At 40.4% G+C, this 19,526-nt stretch overlaps 1 long non-coding RNA gene across 1 annotated transcript; it reads right to left on the reverse strand.

The window, feature by feature from the left end:
• Positions 1–17,504: 17,504 nt before the first annotated feature.
• LOC148155107 (uncharacterized) lies at positions 17,505–18,964 on the reverse strand. Its single transcript, XR_015765677.1, has 3 exons — positions 18,856–18,964; positions 18,605–18,755; positions 17,505–17,619 (listed from the first exon to the last, which is right to left on the reverse strand). It is a non-coding gene; the product is annotated as an uncharacterized LOC148155107 (long non-coding RNA).
• Positions 18,965–19,526: the final 562 nt, after the last annotated feature.

A 19,526-nucleotide genomic window follows, 5' to 3' on the forward strand; every position in this document is an offset into this window, starting at 1 on the left:
AGATTTGTGCCTGTGACTATGAAGTCACACACTTTTGTAGACGAGGAAAATGAATCTTTGCGTCAGTCCTGAGAACTTCCACTGTCTTCTCAACTTTCTAACGTTGGTCCATATATTAACAGAGACGATAGGCTGAATTAAAGGAGACCGCAAAGAGAGAGAGCTGCCTAATCCAGTATCTTATCTCATTATGTTTAGAGGATTCACTATTGGTACTGCGTGTAATCCAGGATTCCCAGGAAGATTAGCTCCAGGAGGGGGTGGGGGGCATCTTGTTCTTCGCTGCTGTGCACTGGGCAGTTTAGAACAGGATTAGCCCTGGGATGATGGGCTTACACTGAAGCACGGCTTTGACTGGTCAGCCGTGTCATCAAATGGAAACCAGACGACAAAAAGTTACTTTCAAAGTTATTTTTATCCATAAAGATATGGATAAAAATACAGTTACCTCAAAATAAATTTGAGGTAAATGCCTTGTTCAGTTAAATATGTGAAGAAAAAAAGCCCCTGAATTCAACAGATAAAACATATCCACTTCTTATTTGGTTCCATCGTTTGCGGTCCAAGAGCTTTAAGTGAATTTCTCTTTCCCCAAATGTTAATTTTGCCCAGAGGAAACATTCTCAGCTTCTACAGGATCAATGTTGATGTAGGAAATTGGCTTGTTTTTTTCTTTTGAGTTGGTCATAGTTTGTGCACTTTGACTTGACTTGCTGGATGAAGCTTCTTTCTGTATATGCGTGGCGCTATGATCTACACAAACATGGTGGGAGGAGGGGGGGATTCTATATTTGATAGTTGTCTTACGTATGGTAACACACGCATGCAAAACAATGTAATTACTGAAAGAGCTTACTGTTTTGAGGGCTGTATCCATGGAAAGTTGAGTGGAAGGAAAAAGTGTGCTAGGAAAAGGCGCAGGCTTCCCCCCCACCCCCATATATGTGTTAAAACTGTCAGCATGTCCTGACAGTACAATACAAGACAGAAAACCTGTGGGGGGGGAATGAAGGTCTTCTGCCTCTTCCCAGTTATCCTACACAGCTCCCAGTCAGAAACAACCAATCAGAGCTAGGAATAATGTCTTATCAGTGTCAATCATTTTCGTGTACGTGCTGCTCACACCCTTCCCTGCCATGATGCGCACAATCATCCAAGCTCAGGATTGGCTGATGTTTCAATGTTGAGATAATGTCTTGGACGCCATTAGCTAATGTTTTACGTCAACTTTAGCGGCTTAGCTAATGGCGTGAGACAACGTAGCGTTACGTTGGAGAACTGCCAATTTCTCGCGTTCAGACTCTCAACATTTTCTCAGAACTTCCAACTGCAGCCTTAAAAGTCCAGGGAAAAGCTTCCACATTTAGTGTTGGTGTTAGGAGCCTCTAAATCTGCACCAAAAGGGCTTCAGCAGAGTATCAGCATATGGGTTTGCACTTTATTTGATTTGCTTCTTTAAAATTATTATCTTTCATTTTGTCATCAACAAAAAAAAACATGAATGTGTGGGTTTTCTAGATATACTGTTTGTGCAATTGGCTGTCCAGATAAATCAAAGTCTTGCGTCTTAACTGCTGCATGTAGAACACATATATTATCACACAGGATATTAAGCTAATCTCTGTGCTTAATAAAGACTCTAATGATGACTTAACATATGACGATATGCTTCATCCACACAGAAGTGACTCCTCGAGTCGCATCACATTCCCTCTGCTTTCAGAAGTTGCATGTCATCGAACTAAAATATTAGAGGACACGCAAACACGCCCTATGAAGCACTCGCTAATCGGGGCTCAAATACGGCATCCAACTAGCTAATGGAAAGAACAGAATGACTCATCAAAGGTGCCTGTCTAATCTCGCGGAGAGATACAGAGACAACGTCCCCCACTGATGTAAGCATGCAAGATAATCTCAATGATTAAATGTGGATTACCTGCTTCTACATTGTCCGTCTTCAGCAGCAGAACATCTAATTGTGGTTTTGGTGCAATGACAGCATACAAATAAAGGACTCGCCCCAAAGGTCATCGCCTAAAAAATGAGAAGTTAAAACAAATCCCAGGCTCGTTCCTAAAATATTCATTTGCATAGTCAATATTCTGATATAATTGTAGATTTAAATGAACCAAAGTGAGTACATGGTAGGTTCCTTACCTGCTCTGCAGAGGATATAAGGAGAAGTAAGGTAACCTCTGTTGGCTCGAAACATGGCTACAGAAAGCTTCAATGGGAAATTTGTCGAGCGATGTGCAAATTTTAAGTGCAACTCCCAGATCCCCTTTAGGAAAAGCACATATAGGGATCTTTCACTCCCCTTGAGTGAAAGATCCCTACCAACACCAAGCTAATAGGAAAGCTCTCTTTGTATAAGATGTAGACAGAAATGTTCATTGAACATATAAGCTACGTTCGCTGCTTCATCCTCCACGTAGGTACACAAGAGAAAGTAAATTGGGTTATAATACCTGAAAATGCAACTATCATCTCTCAGTGCTAGTTCTCAAAGCAGAGGTAGGGGATTCACAGGCACGTTAACACAATCAGGTGTAATATTACGACCGCTAACAGGGAAAGCGAGTTACTTGTATCTCTTTATTGTTGCACCTTGTAGTGTGACGGCAAAACTAACAGAGATGTTGTTAGAATAGGACTGAATAAAGCAGTTGTAAACAAGTTTATTATATTACTTAGCCATTAGCCAGGGCAACTGGAAGCACAACGCTGCATTTTCCTGCTAACGGAAACGCTCCCCTTCATCTCTTATGGCTTAGGATTTGTTCAGAGGATAATGCTACAATCTATCTTTAAAATACTTTAAAGTACTCTGCTTTCTAAGGTAGAATTAATCAATGCTACATGGGGACAGGCAGGATAACTGGGCGCAAAAACAGAGGTAGCTAGCAACAACCTTGTTGCTAGCTACCTCTGGCGTGCAACAGCAACTTTTCAGGTTCAAAATCATCCATTCTGAACACTGACAAACGGGTAGCCTCACTTCCCCAAGCCGAGGGAGTAAATAAAAAAAGGTAAGAGCACATTTATTCATCACTGTCTCTTTTATGAGGAGAGCCCCAGAGAGCGCTAAAGATGGATGAGGCACGCAGTGCTAAATCCTGGCCTGTCCAGTCGCATAAGCAAGCCCGATGATGAGATAGTGTTTTGGCAACGGGGAGAGATGGCCTGATCCACTCCCTGCTTTCTGGGAACGGGATACGGGAGAAAGCAAAAAGTTGGACCAGCAAGAATTCAGTCATATAAAACCTGAAAGCCGCAAGAACGCATTTGCCGCAGTCGCCACGTTTTGGCCACCCAGAACTCGCCTAACAAGTTCAAATTAATCTGCAACTGTGTTTGATGTATGATAACAGTTTAGTAATTCTGGTTTGTTGATCATGATTTTTTTTTCTTCTTTTTCTTGTGGAGATTAATTTTGTGGGGGGAATGTGACAAAACGGATCAGGGTGTGCTCTATTTTTATCTTAGACTGATTGCAAAGAGCTGTACAGTTTAAGTGGAGAGGCAATGAATTGTAATAATTAATAAATGCAAGGACTGCATATGAAGCCACAAGGTCACCTGGCATGGCAAAGTGCTTTTTTTTTTATAGCTTATTGCCAAAAGGTCTTCTAAATCCACCCTCCTATTTTTCCTCCACACAATTGCACCGGCTTGAATGCAAATGCAACACTTTCTCCAAGGACATTGTTGCTTGGAAATGATTTCCTCTGGAAGCCAGGAGAACATCTTTTGGAAAATCGTGTTTGAGGGAGAAAGACAGGGCCAGGGAAACGTGTGGTTACGAAAGTGGAATTTTAAATGTGCAGTCGATGTGCAGGCGTGCCTTTGTGTCGGTTTGAGTTCATGTCCGACGATGGACGTTGCTCTTAACGGCAGAATTGAACTCTGTTCCTCTGAGCCGGAGCTTGTGAGGGTAAATTTCTTGACCGGGCTGAGATTGGATTCAGGTGTCTCGTGTCAGACAGGGCAAGTTCCCAAACCAATAAAGTCACTTAAGAACATCTTCATATGTCGAGTGCGCAAGCATAGTCGCCGCAGGGATATTTAGTGCTACCCACTGAGAGATACTGCAAACTATGCAAGGTTTAATCTGATGGCGTTTGTTGGGTTTATAAAAACAGAAGCTGACTAGAAAAGTATTAAAGTTTTGTCATGTATACTAATAAGCATTTTGGTTTAAGACGATGTTTCCGCTCTTCCTCTGCGGAGTTTGGTTGCTAACACAGCTAAGCTAATCAACATGTTCCATCAAAGAACAGCAACTTAACATATGAGCTTGAATTTTTCATTTGATTACAATTTGTGGTAGTAATTCATAGGAAAGCTTCGAAAACAAATCAGGAGCATTTTGAAACACTTATTGATATCCTTTTGTCTGTTTATATATATATATATATATATATATATATATATATATATATATATATATATATATATATATATATATATATAGTGAAGCTGTACTTACAATCTAACAAAACAAAATGTGAGTCCATGTTCAGAGGAAATGGGTTGAGCTAATTAGCCACAATGACGAGGCATGTTTAGAGATGTACTGGTGAGACTGTTAAACTCGGGAGAATTGGATTGACGCTCAAACATGCTGGTGTTAGGATCATGCTGCGGGCTTTTTCTCTGCCAGCGGTGGTCGTACCTTGCAGAAAATGGACAATAATAACAGACAAATGTCTCCCAATTCACCAAATGGTCCTCAAACCGTCAGAGAGACAAATAAAACTTGGGCACAATTTAGTGTTCCAGTGAGGTAATGAACCTGAGCACGCTCTGATTTCTCGATTTAAAAAAAAAAAAGTATGCTAAGTTCAGAAACATAAATTTGTGATTGTGTAATTTTGACAAAATTCACTATTAATACTTTTGCACCCAATTCGTTGCACCCTGGAAAAAGAACAATATAATATAACCACAATTGTATGTACATCCTTAGTGACATTGGGAAACACTGTAATCTAACTTACTATGTCTCTCCATTGTCGACTTTCTACCACCCAACTTTTCACATGCGTCTTTTAATTTTATGCACCCAATATATAACAAAAATACACAAGGAACTCCCTTATGTAAACTATCAAGCGGCTCTTAATAAAGATGAACTCTATCATGTTACTGGAACCAACATTTCCAGGCGCACTCATGACCACACACACACACACACACAGAGCATTGGATATCTGTGTCTCACACTCTCATTCGCGTCGGAGTCAACTTGGCAGGTCTGCTTGCCATCATGGATATGGCAAGCTGACAACCGCAACTATCCAAGGTAATAGTGATGGCTTCCACTTAGTCTCTGTTTAGCCGACAGCAGAAGACTTCTCATCCCACCACGTTTGGATTATGTACAACACGAGCCGCAGCTCTGTGACAAAGTGATTCTCCAGTTTACTGGCAGCTACTGTAACTTTTTTTCCCCCCCCATCATTATTAGTCTATGTAAACCGGACAGAAACTTTTTATTCATCCTCCTTTCTTACCCATGTAGATGTAAGAGCCAGTTCTCAGCAGAACGTTCAGGTATATTCTTTTTTTTTTTTCCTGAAAAAATGTTAATTAGGGGAAACGTTCTGGACAAAGTGAAAGCTGTGAGGTGTAGCCAAACAGACTAATGAGAAAACAGAAATAAATGAGCTAATTTTATGAGCTGGGTTCTCTACCAAATAAATGGTTGAGGTCCTCGCCAGAATATAAAAGGCCCAGGCAGCAAATCCAATACCTATGGCAACATTTTTAATTGACATTTTAAAACGTTTAAATGTCTGGAGCGTTGTCAACCCAAATTCACAATTTCTCTCAGATCCTTAAAAACCTCCAGATAGCCGAGCCACTAATGATACTTATCAAAACTAATTTTTAAGTATTGCGTTTAGAGCCATGGGTTTCATCCAGTGGTTGGTTGTGGCTTTGATGTACAGTGCTATCCTCAGGTCCTTTGTTAAATATTCACAACATCTGATTTTATTGGTCTGTGAGAAGAAAGCGGTAAAAAAAAAAAAAAAAACTGCAGCATCTAACTTTAAAAAAAATAAAATAAATATTTTTCACATATTTGTTGAAACTGTTGCTATGTCGTGACGGTACGGTGTGCGCGACAGAGTATTAGGGCCTCACTAAGAAGATTAAAAAAATATAAAATTACAAGAATAAAGTCATACAATTGTGAGAATAAGGTAATAATTTTACGACTTTATTCTGGTAATATTACAAATTTACTCTTGAAATATTGACTTCTCTTTTTTTCATTCATTTATTGATTCGTTTCAGACATGTCACAACCATGGCTTAGTGTCATGTCTAGTTATATTAGTCACATTAGGACTAGTATGAATCTGCATCTGTACATAAATACACACACACACACACACACATTTGAATTTATATCTGCCTTAACTGAATGCACAGAAGAATAAATATATAAAGTATATACCAAATGTGTACACATCTATCCATACATACACATACAATATAGATGATACATATATCTTCATATTATTACAATATTATTCTCATAATATTATGATTATCCTGTAGTTTTATGAATTTATTTTTGTAAATTAAATGTTTTCCTTAGTTTGACCCTAATATTCTGTCGTATGAAACAGATAATCTGTGAAAAACTGTCGTCTCCCAGTGCTGATGAGAAACAACTAATCAGAGCCAGGAGGCGGGTCTTAGCACCGTCAATCTCGCTTGTGTACATGCCGCTCAGCCCCTCCACTCTCAGTCACGCTACAGCTTCTTCCTCATACCTGAGCCCGTCATGAATGCTAAGGTAAGTCAGCATGGCCACCGATCGGCAAATTGTTTCTCTGCCATCAGCGTATTAGCACATGTACCTGAGGATGATTGACAGCGCTAAGAACCTCCTCCTGGCTCTGATTGGCTGTTATGTACCGGAAGCCGTGCATTTCTTTAGACTTCAATAGCGGCACTGGGAGGATCTCTGTGTTTTCACAGATTATCTGTCTCATAACATACCGTCACGACTTAAAAAAACAAACATATTTTTATAAAAGTTACACACTGCAGTTTTCTGATGAAACATCCTTCTCACCTTGTTGTGATATGGATCTTCCCCCCCAGTGTTCCACCACTGGAAAAAACAACAAAAAAAGTGTATCAAAACAGTAATGTCTTTCCAAACAATATCATCAGAGTGCTTGGGTTGGATTACCTAAAGGACACCATTCTGGACACAGGAGCCCATGTATCAGCACATCCAGATGGACGTCAACAACCCCACTGGTCGAGAGACGAGATCAAATTCTTTTTATGAGCTATCATATTTTGCATAATCCAATAAAAAGAAAAAAAAAAAAAAAGACATCTTGTCCAGGAGCAGCTGAGTCAGTTTAGCCCAGTTCAATAATCTCAATTGCCTCTGTTGTCCACTCCATTATGCAGCAGCGCAACACGTGTAGCAATCTGGATACGTGATCCAGAGGGGCCTGCTGAACCGTGTGTCCTGCTCAGAAGGGTTAGGTTTTCTTGGCGTTTACTGCCTGTCTGTAATTCTGGAAATTCATTGCAATAATTTTCTCTCCTTCAGGAATTTTAATGTTGAGGCAAATTTCTCTCTTTTGTTGCTGGGACGGATCAAGTCCAAGATCAAGACTACTGGTCTGATTTCTGGGCAGTCCAAACATTGGCTTCTTTTTTTTTTTTTTTCCACCTTCACGAGTTCTCAGGCTTAAAAAACAAAACAAGAAAAAAAACACACAAAAAAACCTCCAAAAAAACTATTAACTTTCTTGCCTGAATCATTGCTTTTTTTGTTGCTTGCGCATGTGTGTCAACATTCTTATGGTTAATATTTTTGCTTTTGATACAATGTTGGAGCGTTATCAAGTCCTCCTAGGAGCCTGCAAGTCTATCTTCTTCTTCAAGGCTATTATTTCACCGAGAAAGGAAGAGAGGAAAAGAGACGCTGCAATTTCACAACATTAGGGAACCGAATCAGAGTCTAAATCTGTAAGACACGAGGTAAGAGGGTTGAAATCAATTAGTAAGAGGAGGATAATTTAGAGGACACTTCATCATGTTCCCTTTCTGGCTTAAATCATATGTGCCACAGGTTGAGGAGAGACAGGCTGGTACCTCAGGGCAAAAGCCAGTCGGTAGAGATTGATGAGCCCGGCTTAAATACTTCCGTCATTAAACCGCAGACGCGACCATGATTCACCCTGACAGATAAGAGGCTGGCGTGTTTTATTTGAATAAAAAAAAAAAAAACTCCCACCGGTGATACATTTCATCTCATTACCCATCCTCTTTTCAATAACTGACGTCAGTGCTGCCGTCACTCTCCACTGCGGCGGCACATAAAAATCTACCAAGGTAAAAAGAAAACGACTTCGTTAGGGCTGGATCGAAATGATCCCCATCTATAAAGAGTGAAACGGAAACGCAAACAGACCTTTCGGAGGGAACAGAGGGGCGGTGATTTGTTCTGGACCCGAACCAAATCGCCCAGATCCAGGTTCTTGGCAGCGGAGTCCCTCGTCTTTTTCTTTTTGTTTTTTATTAGCTGGCCAGAGAAACCTTCTGAGGACCTCTGATGCTGCCATCAGATGTGATTATCTATACATTTCCTGTATTTTTAGCAGGACACATAGCTACACTAATAAAAAAAAAAATTGGTACATCTCAATAAATATTAAGTTCTTTATTACGAAATGATCACAGATCAAGAACCTCCGTTGTGTATCTGTAAAATTGTTTCACACTTAAAGCAGCAGTAGTATGTTTTACAGGGACATAGTGCCATTTTGTAGTATGATCAAGTAATTATGTTACCTTCAACTGCTCTGAAAATGCTGCATCTGTCAAATATGACTTAATTTGACTCCCTGATTTAATGCCTTGAAATTCTGTCTCTTTAAGAAATTCGGCTCTTACTGAAACTCCGCCTTCAGGAAGTCGTCACAACATGGCTCCTCTATTAGCCCTTTAACAATGTTGTATGATGAGCTCAGCTGATGTGCAGTTCAGTTCCACCAGATGTTTGCTAATTGCTTCTGGCTAGTCTGAAGGAGCTGAGCGAGGGAGGGCTGCTCTGCGAGTCGGACAATAAGAAAACTGCAAATCCAAGGAGGAGCTGCGGCTTGAAGGCGGGGCTAGGTCCCAGCAGGTGTTTTTCACAGCTGGACGGTTGTCATGGGAGATTAAAGGATTCCTCAAACATCCAGGAAAGAATCAGTGCAACACTTCAGGTGTGTTTTTGATGAGGGAATATTATTGTAACATGGTGAAAAGCTCAAAACTGTTGATTTTTACAAAAAGAAACACAAAACAAACTTTTTCTAATCATTAAATACTAGGAGTGGGAATTTGTCATATCGTTTATAATTTATCATGATAAATTTCTTATGATAGGAATTTTTATTTAATGTTATTAAGATAAATTTCATGTTAAAAGGAAATGTTTTTCAACAGCAGTGTGTTTGTGCCTTTAGGGTTATGGTTGCTGCGTCAAGCAGCCACAGCCCTACAGTTGCCTAAAAAAGAAGGAATAAATACTCATCATTTTTATTCATGTCACAATAGTGTCAGAAAATATCACAATTAAACTTTAAGCCTTTAAAATAGGATGCAATCGACAAAAATATATATTCTAGCTGTAGAAAAAGTTTAAACGCCCCATAACTAAAGTTATCCCCTCGCAGACGGTGATGGTGGGCTAAGAAAACAACCGGATACAAGAAATGAGCAAAACCCGTCTACTTTTTCTTCCACTTCCTCTTTACTACTTCTTTGTGTTTACCTATCAAATGAATCACGTTAAAGTTTCTGGTTGTGAACTGACAGAATGTGAAGAACATCAAGGGCGTGAATACCTTTGTGTTTGGCGAGGCGGACGGCGAGTAAACAAAATGTGTTGTGCTTGTCTGTTAAGTACAAGCTGCGCAATTTGGGGCATAAGAATGTGCCCCAGGTCTGTAGAATATCCAATTTGACTCCTGGAGAGTGCTTGGCTTGACTTGCAAAAAAAAAAAAAAAAAAAAATGCACTGAGTTACTAAACAGGGCTCTGAGTGTTGGGTAGACTACTGGTCTGGCCTGAGGGTCTCACCGAGCAGCGGGGGTCCTGCGGTAGGAAGCTGCGGTCGGCAGAATGCGAGTGCGGAGCTTGGGAATCAGTGTGACCTGCTGGCTGGACTACGTTATGAAGGATTCAGAAAATATTTGGAAATTAGGAATTCATCACATCTGAAGACCGCAGAAGACCCGGGATTTCAGGATCTATCTTCCAGACAAATATAATCAAGGATGTTATTTGATATTTTAAGAAAAAAAAAAGGGAAATGAGTTGTGATTTATAGTGAAGCTTTAGGATGTGGATATTTTATCCAGAACGATGTCGCTGTGAAAGTGCATATGTTAATCAGAATTGTAAACGGTGTAAACCACAGCCTGGGCTAAGCAGCAGCCGTCTAAACCTTGTCTTCTGCTTGATTTCAATGTGAAAACACGTTGTTACTTCGTTCTAATTTGGCTGGAAATCTACTATTATTATATTCGGACTCAAACTTTATATATTTCCAACAGGCGGTCAGAGACGTTACTCACGTTACAGTTTGGAGAATTTAAATCTTTGAGTTATTTGCATCCTCGGATCAATAATTTTATGGGGGGGATTTTTCTGCCATAATTCGAGAGCACACATTTTAAGTCTGAAAACAGAATTTCAAGTTTTTTGTTCTCAAAATTTTTAAGACTTCATGTGTTTCTTCTTAATGCAATGCTTGTACTCAAAACTTCTGCTCTCTTTTCAAATATTCACTGGGCTTTCTCAAACCTTTCTCCTCGCGCTCAAAACTTGTTTCTGATACCTCTCTGCTCGCTTGCGAATCATTTTCTGCATAGTTGATACAACAGAAAAGTACCGTCGCCTGGCAACCTCTCAGCCAATAGAATGCAAGTGTTATACTGGGTGCGTTTGTTTCCTTGGAGTGGGTGTGCCTGTGTGGCTACTATTGATTGCAGTAGAACCCATAAGGTAGCATCTGCTTTTCTGCACCGCCCACTGATGCAGGGAGAAACAATGTCAACTTTCTGCTCAACTTAAAATGTAACTAACCCTCAAATCAACTTTTTTTTTGTTTTTGCTTATAAACTGTCTAGATAAGTTACTTAGGGTAGAAATTTGTCAAAAATTTTAACTTCAACAAAGAAGCTAGAAATGCTTTGCTCAGAAGCTGCTTTTGATTTGTTGAACATGTAAATAAAATAAAATACAATGTGGAAGGAATGTCCTGACAATAATTTTACTTAATCTCATGCTACTCAATGCAGACACTCTGTCCTGGACTGAAGATGCTCTCACTCTATCATGCAGAATGACCTCAATAGCTCCAAATAAAAATGGCAGTTTTTGATTAATTTAGCTAATCTGAATTCTTGGTGGAACTCAGGGAGGAAATAAACTATCATCCCAAGATGGTCAGATGGACATTAGATATAAGAAAACAAGTTTAAATATCAGAATGGACAGTTAACCATGTTACAATTAGGCCAAATGAATGTCACCAATAAGCAGTTAATCGTGCTCATATGATTAGATATTTGCAACAAAGTTATAAATATGTAACATGTCTGTAAAGTGTCCAGATTGAAAAAAAAACAACAACAACAAAGAAAATGGCTTTCTAAATTATAATTCCTTCTTATTTTTCTCACTAAGTAACATGAAGAAACATTCCTTTGGTTTCACTCACTCACAGAGAGGAGCCCCCAGTGAAGTCATGCAAAAAACCCATAACCTAGTTTTCCTATTCCCAGTTGCAAGCAGGGAAAGCCTAAGGCACTGCACATTCCTTAAAGTAATAGAAAACTTGTATTCTTTTTTTTTTTTTTTAATCATTTGGTGCTTGCGCGCCCCCTTCATCACTACCAGTTAAGTCAACTGACCATTTGGCTCATATCACAAACCACCACTGAAATGCAGGATTTCTATCCCAAATCTTCTGTTTTTGATTGTGAATTTTCAATAGAGAAACACATCAGAATTACATCTGTAAACCAACTTACTATAAGTAGATTAGAATTAGCCATTTTGCCAACATGTGAAAAAAAAAAAGAAGAAGAAAGTCTTGCAGAAAGAAGCCTGCACGGCTTTCAAACTGAACTTGTCTGACCAGAGAGCTCATCCCCCTTCTACGACGATCTTGTGTCAGGGGTTCAGTGTCATTTCTGCCAGAGCTGATAAATGACTTCCTCCTTGAATAATAGGACCGCTTCAGGTTTCATTTTTAGATGCAGGAGCAGAGCGCGATGATTGACAAAGGATTTCCGAAGTGCTCCCTAGCCACGTGGCTGTATTGATCATGGTGGCATGCTGCTGCACATGAAATCAAAAATTAAAGCATTATTCTTCCTTACAATGTATATATATTTATATATTTTTTTGCTGATGTAAATACCACTCCACCCGTTTTGTCAATTTGCAATCCACCTTCTAATTCTGTATGCAGTTTAAAGTGGCCAATTAATTTAAATGACAATAAATAGCAGGAAAACCCAAAATCTCACTATTTCTACTGTTATGTTTGCCACATTATCAAATATTCTTAGCAAACTACTAAAAATATTGTATTTCTTAGTCCAGCGGCTGCTATAATGTGCTTTGATGCCTGCCAATCCTTTGTGTTTAATATTGTTGCAGTTCCTCTGAAAAACACAAACTACCCCGTAACGCCTAGTGTGTCAGAATACAACGAGTTGCTTTTTGTATTACTGCCAATCAAATATTAATGCTGTAAATCAACACCTCTCCCTCCCCCATCCTCCTGGTTTAAAGGGAGCACAGTAAAACACAAGGTCAGACTGACATTTTGTGTACAGAACTGTTAACATTATGGCCTGAGAGCGGTCAGACTCGTGTGGCTGGAGCATCTGGTATGTTGGAAAGATTGGACGGATGGAAATGTTTGAGCTGCATTTGTCTAAAGTAATGAGTTTGGGGAATAGTGTACTTTGTGGACAACCACTCAAATTCTTCTGCATGATGCTCCCAAACGTTGAGGAAGAACGGGATCACGAGATTAGCTGAGCATTTGTCAACAGCTAGAGAAGAAGAAGAGCCCAGTTAGGAGACGAGGGAAATCCCCTGGACGGGATCCAGTTCCATCACCAGCCAAGTGAAGATTTACATCCCCAGGAAGTTGACCAGCAGCCCAAGGTACAGATATCAGCTCTTCAGTGATGATAGCAGTACACCCTGTAGCTTCTTACTTTCCTCTATTCTTCTAATTTTGCAATCCAATTGTCTAATTTAAGCTTGTGAGCTTATTTGCGGTAGTTTACACACCTGGCTCGATTGTGGACCAAAATTGCATCATCCGTTGCATTTTAATCAGGTGTGGTTCACAATCAAACTGCACTGTGTCAAACGATCCAAAGCCTTTGAAAAACCTGTTCACCTCCTTGCCTGTGGTGGCGCTGCACCAAGAGCAACTGAAGGAAGTAACAGCGCAACTTCCTTCTTGTAAACAACAATGGAGTGGCGTCAGATTTTAGCGGTCCTAGGACTTCTCTTTTGTCTTTGGTGAAAGACCACGAGCTAGTCCTCCCTGTAGTGCTAGACTCTCGCTTTTACCCAGAATGCTGCTCTTTGCTGTATTCCGCTTCCTGTTTATGGAGCGGTCTCTAGTCCTCTTGCATCCACATATGCGTTTAAGAGTTCACTTCAATCGAACTGATACCTAGGGTTTCAGGAACACCAGAGTTTGCTTTATGGGTTCAAATCAGAGTTCGATTGCACATTCGTACCTCCCCAAACAAACTGGACTTTCTAGACGAAGGTTCAATTAAAGGGGACTAAAAGGGCCGGTGTGAACGCACCCTGAGTCGAATCCTAAAGCACGTGTGGAATATGTACAGCATAAGGACGGAGAAAGCTTAAAGCGCCTTTCTTTGGCGTGTCTAGAAGAAAACAACTCAACCCTGCATGATGTGCATGCGCCAACACTTATTTTACGTTGGACTAAACCTCGTAAAGGTTTTCCCAGCATGAACAGCAGCAGCAACATCACACCGGGGAGCTTTCTGACGAGCAGAAACTTTGCTGCTTCTTGGTACGGGGTTTGTGTGTTTCATCCAACGTTTGGATTCTCAGTTACAACGTGCAATATTCAGCCTCACGGGAACAGGGTTTTTTAATCTTCTGCTTTGTGGAAACCGAATTGTCAGCAAGTCTGTCTGAACGCTGGGCTTTTCTTCATTTATGAATCTCTGCTTGTTTTTCTAGAGGCCTGCTGCTTCTCGCGTCAAACCCGTGCTTTGCCGCGATGCATCCAGCTGAGTTTTTACCTGAGGTTGCCTGTTCCCCCCCAAACTCTAATGAAAGTCTCGCAAACCTGAGGCCAACATAAAAAGGCAGCTATTAATTTGTTTTCTTTCAGCAGCTCCACGGCTCCCCGTGTGATCTGCTTATGGGAGCTTCTGGCACCTGATGGAGAACCAGCCGCCCTCCTCACCACCAGGGCTATGAAGTGTTTTTTGTTGGGGGGAAAAAAAGAACTCAAACTGTTGTTCTGTGTATTCAAATCCTTTCAACTATTTTCACATATTTCTCATGTTTCAGCCACAAGTTTCAATGTGCTTTATCCTCGATTTGGGCCGACACATAATGCATAATCTGGAGCTGTGGGAAAATGATACAAGGTTTTCAAACAAACAAGAAAAGGAAAAGCGCAGCATGTTGGCTATATCTGGTCTGGCGTTTTGTTTTGACTGTGAAACTGCAGCCAACAATTTATCATTCTCCCTCTAATGTTTTTTTTATGTGTAGTCAACATAGACAGTCTTCCTCTATCATTGCTTCTTTTGTTGTTTGGGTGTCTGCTCAGTTTTCTCTTCCTGTTAAAGGGGAATTTTTACTCTCCACTGTCACCACATGCACTCTCGGTTATGTGGGATTTGGAATCACTTTTTTTTTTTTTTTTGTGAAGTTCCTCGTGACGACATTGGTTGTTAAATGGCACTGCATAAATAAACAGAATAGAATTAGATTGTACTCAAATAGAGACTGATGAAATCCATTGCAATTAAAAACTCTTAGGAAAAGAGTCATTTTATTTGAGATGAAAATAATCCAGCTTTTGAGGAAAAAAATCCTGATCCCCGACACCAAACTCTGCTTCAAATGTCTTCACAATGTTTTTTTCCCCACTCTACCACAGGGCTGAGCAGTGTGCGCTTTCATCCCAGTGATTCCAAGAGCCAAATTAGCTGAAACTTAAATGGGCTGTATTATGTATTTTCCAGCCACATAAAGCCATTTTGCAGCACCATCAAGTAACTATGTTACCTTCAGTTGTATGAAGTACGACTTAAAATAAATTTAATGTTGCCTTGAAATTGGGTCTGTCTCTTTAAGAAGCTCCTGCTCTCTCCGACACTTTATTGAGCAGTTTACAAACATTCTTCAGCGCAGTAAACATAATTTATTCTAACAAGTAAAAGATATTCATAAATTAGCTAAACGATGGTTTCATTTATTCAACTCTTTATAGGTTCAATCAATCAATCAATCAATCAAGTTTATTTGTATGGCACATTTCAGCTGCAAGGCAGTTCAAGGTGCTTCACATAATCAAAACTCTAACATTACAAAGTTAGAAAGAAAACACCGTACAGTCAATGATTGAACAAACATTACATTTTGATGCATTCCATCACCAAAGACCTACACAACAAATATGCTGCTCAACGTTTCATTTATTATGGTTCAAAAGCAACTCTGAACAGGGTGGCGGGATTTAGTCTTGATTTGAAGGAACTCAGTGTTTCAGCTGTTTTACAGTTTTCTGGAAGCAGAACCAGAGGACCTTAGAAGTCTGGAAGGTTGATACAACATCAGCAGATCTTTAATGTATATTAGTGCTAAGCTGTTTAGTGATTCATAAAGTAACAACAGTATTTTAATGTCAATTCTCTGAGCTACAGGGAGCCAGTAGAAGGACTTTAGAACTGGGGTGATGTTCTTTATCTTCCTGGTTTTAGTCAGAACGCCAGTTAATCCTGGAAATGTTCCTCAGGTGATTGAAGGCCAACTTTGTAACTGTCTTTATGTGGCTCTGAATGTTCAGGTCAGAGTCCATCACTACACCCAGCTTTCTGGCATGATCCCTGCTTTTCTACTTGTTGAAACCAAAGCGGTTCATTGACTCTAGATCCTTCCTCTTCAGATCCAAAGATAATAACTTCAGGTTGTCATCAGGTCATCCTTTCGGATCGTCACTTGTCATCACAGCTGTCCGTCTAAAACCCCTGATGCAAAAATCCCCATAAACGACTTCTTTTGCCGAGCGAGAAAAGCGAAGGTGTTCCTGACAAATCAAAGGAAGTGCGTCTAAAAGCAGCACCTAAAATGAAACACTCCTGAGCCTGCGGGCGATGATTGATTTCCCTGATTTCCTTTCTCACCTCCACCCTTCGACTCTGGGCTCTTGCTGTCCCCCAAAGGAGCAGGAGGAACATCTGAGGATGATCAGAGAAGCGCGTAGCTGCACAGGGGCCCGACCGAAGCAGCTCGTACAGAACACCGGAGAGCATCATCAAACACTATATGTGCGGTCCTGGCAGGGGTGACTCATGCTAGCTTATATATTGGTCACTGCAGGGCTTCCGTTTCTGGAGTCCACCGCGCATTTTCAGAGGATCGGCTTTCCGGGGCTAAATTTCACGTGTGCGTGTAAAAGTCTGTTACTTTAATGTCGAGCCGGACCAGCAGGTGTTATCTGTTACTTCAAAATGAACATGCCTTTCCCTCACAACATGAGACAGATAAATGGTTTAGGGCGAAAAGGACAGAAGTTTATGGAGGTGGGGGGAGGGGGAGGTAAACAAGACTGAGCTCATGCATAGGCTTCGGTCTGGAGGATCGTTTCATTCAGAGGAGAGCTGAACTTTTGATTTTAATACTTTAATGTAAGCCAGCGGATGTTTTTTTTTTCTTCTTTTTTTTTTGGCTGTTAATATGTATTTTTGATGCGCTGCTTATCAATTTCGGTTCCGGTACAAATAAGAACTACGAGCGAAAGGACGTCCTTGCGGGTGTACTTTTCCATTTGATCTCAGTAGTACTGTAAGCTGGCTTTTGCTCAACTTCAAACGACGCTTGGTCCATTTGTATAATACAAGATATTAGGAAAATTTCTGCTCAGTCAAGGGCAGGCACTTGCCTAAATCACGTTAATTCCAATAATGCACCATTTACAAATGTAATATACAGATGTTGTTTTGGGCTGTGGGCCTAACTATCATATCAGGCTCATTGAATGAGTCACCCCTCAGAAAATCAATGCAATCTTAATTTTCACACTGGCATCAGTATCAACTATTTGCTTTTTTTTTTTAAAAATACATTATATATCCTCCTGAGACCCAGCAATGCATTTTTGTCCTCTGTGGAGTACATAGGTTTTTTGTTCATAACTCTGAAACTATACATGCCACTGTGTTAAATCCTGTTGGTCCTTAGAGAGGACATCCTGGGCTTTCCAATGATATGACATGTGTGGGGGTGGGGCTTTTCTGGAATTTTCTTTCTGATTCTTCACAATGGCTGCCATCCCTGTGAGCACATTTTATCGAAAGAAGAAAGGTAAGTATATTATTTTCTAATTATGAGCTTTGTGAGTTTAATATTCAGATTGCTTCTAGTAAATGAACATCTAAGGAATAGTTAGGTGGATTTTCAGAGCAGTTTAATTATTTGTTGGGATAAAACATAACCTGTTTATGTGTGTCCTCCATAGAGGACATCAGGATTTGCTTTTTATTTTTTTAACCTGTTTTAATAGAAATCAGCTCACTGACTGAGGCAGAGAAAATCCTAAACAGGATTATTGATGGAGACTCAGACATAGATTTGTCAGATGAGGAGGACCAAGAGGGACAGATTGACTGTGATTTTGAGGTCGGGAGTTCAGAGGATGAGGCATCAAGTGAGGAAGAGGAGAGTGAAGTTGAGGATGCACGGGCCCGTCGCCCACTTTGGACCAAAACTAACACGTAGGCTTCTGAGACAAGAGTAGATAAGCTTAGACAGATAAGAGTATTTTTTTGGATGAACTATCACTTTTAGAGGACATAATTATTTAATGTATTTGTCTGTCTCTTAAGATTCCTGCCTGTGCTGGAAGACTCCGGAGAGGTTGTCTGTACTGCCCCAAACCGTGTAGACTGGCCACCATCAAAATACTTTGAGCAGTACATTGACAACAAAGTTTTTGAGGACATGTCCTTTTGCACAAACCAGAGACAGATTCAGGTGTCAGGCTCAAGTCTGAATACAACACCTGAGGAGATTAAGACCTGGTTTGGAGTCTCAGTGTACATGGCATGCCTTGGTTACCCAAAAATCAAAATGTATTGGGCCAAAAAAACAAGAGTGCCAATAGTTGCTGAGTCGATGACAAGGGATCGCTTTTTCAAGATCAGATGTTCTTTGAAAATCACTAATGATCTTGATGTAACTGAAGAAGAGAGGAAGCTCAATATGCTTTGGAGAGTCAGTCCACTTTTGAAGAAGGTGCAACAAGGTTGCCTAAACCTACCCAGGCCAGGAAATGTTTCCATTGATGAACAAATGATTCCCTTTACTGGTCGATGTCCAGTCCGTCAATTCGTTCCTGGCAAGCCAAATCCAACCGGATTGAAGGTGTTTGTTCTCGCTACTCCAACTGGAATTGTATTGGATTTTGAAGTCTACCAAGGAAAAAACACCTTTGTCGGCAGAGACACAGGACTTGGAATAGGAGCAAATGCAGTTCTTCGGTTGACTGAGTCCATTCCCAGGGGAACTCACCTGTACTTTGACAGGTATAAACGTCAATTGTGGTGCTGTTGATGATGATTCTCTGTAAACAAATGACACTTATTTTTTATTTTTTGTGTTTGTGTCTGTCTGTCTAGGTATTTCACCTCAATAAAACTACTGGATAAATTGCTAGAAATGGGTCTGCCTGCAAGTGGAACATTGATGAAAAATAGACTCCCAAAGGATTGTAACATTACATCTGATAAAGAGTTGTTGAAACAAGGAAGAGGCTCCTCTGTAATGGTGACAAGGAAACATCCTGAGCTGGCTGTGACAAAATGGGTTGACAATAAACCTGTACTCATGGCATCAACAGTGCATGGAATAGAGCCCCAGGATACCCGGACCAGATGGTCACTGAAAGACAAAAGGCATGTTCAAGTGTCCAGACCTGCAGTGGTGGCAGAGTACAACACCAACATGGGTGGGGTTGATATGTGTGATAGAATGCTTAGTTTTTATAGAATGGCTAACCGCACAAGGAAGTGGACTGTACGCACAATCCTACACTTCTTCGATCTGGCTATCACCAACTCCTGGTTACAGTATAAGGAAGACAGCCAAGCTTTGGCACGACCTATGAAGAAAACTCTCCAATACCATGACTTCAAACTGCTCTTAGGTGAGGAACTGATTGCCCAGGGGCAGTCAGGCCAACC

Source organism: Poecilia mexicana, unplaced genomic scaffold, assembly GCF_051168715.1.
Source record: "Poecilia mexicana isolate PSO_F unplaced genomic scaffold, ASM5116871v1 scaffold_16, whole genome shotgun sequence".
Taxonomy (NCBI): Eukaryota; Metazoa; Chordata; class Actinopteri; order Cyprinodontiformes; family Poeciliidae; genus Poecilia; species Poecilia mexicana.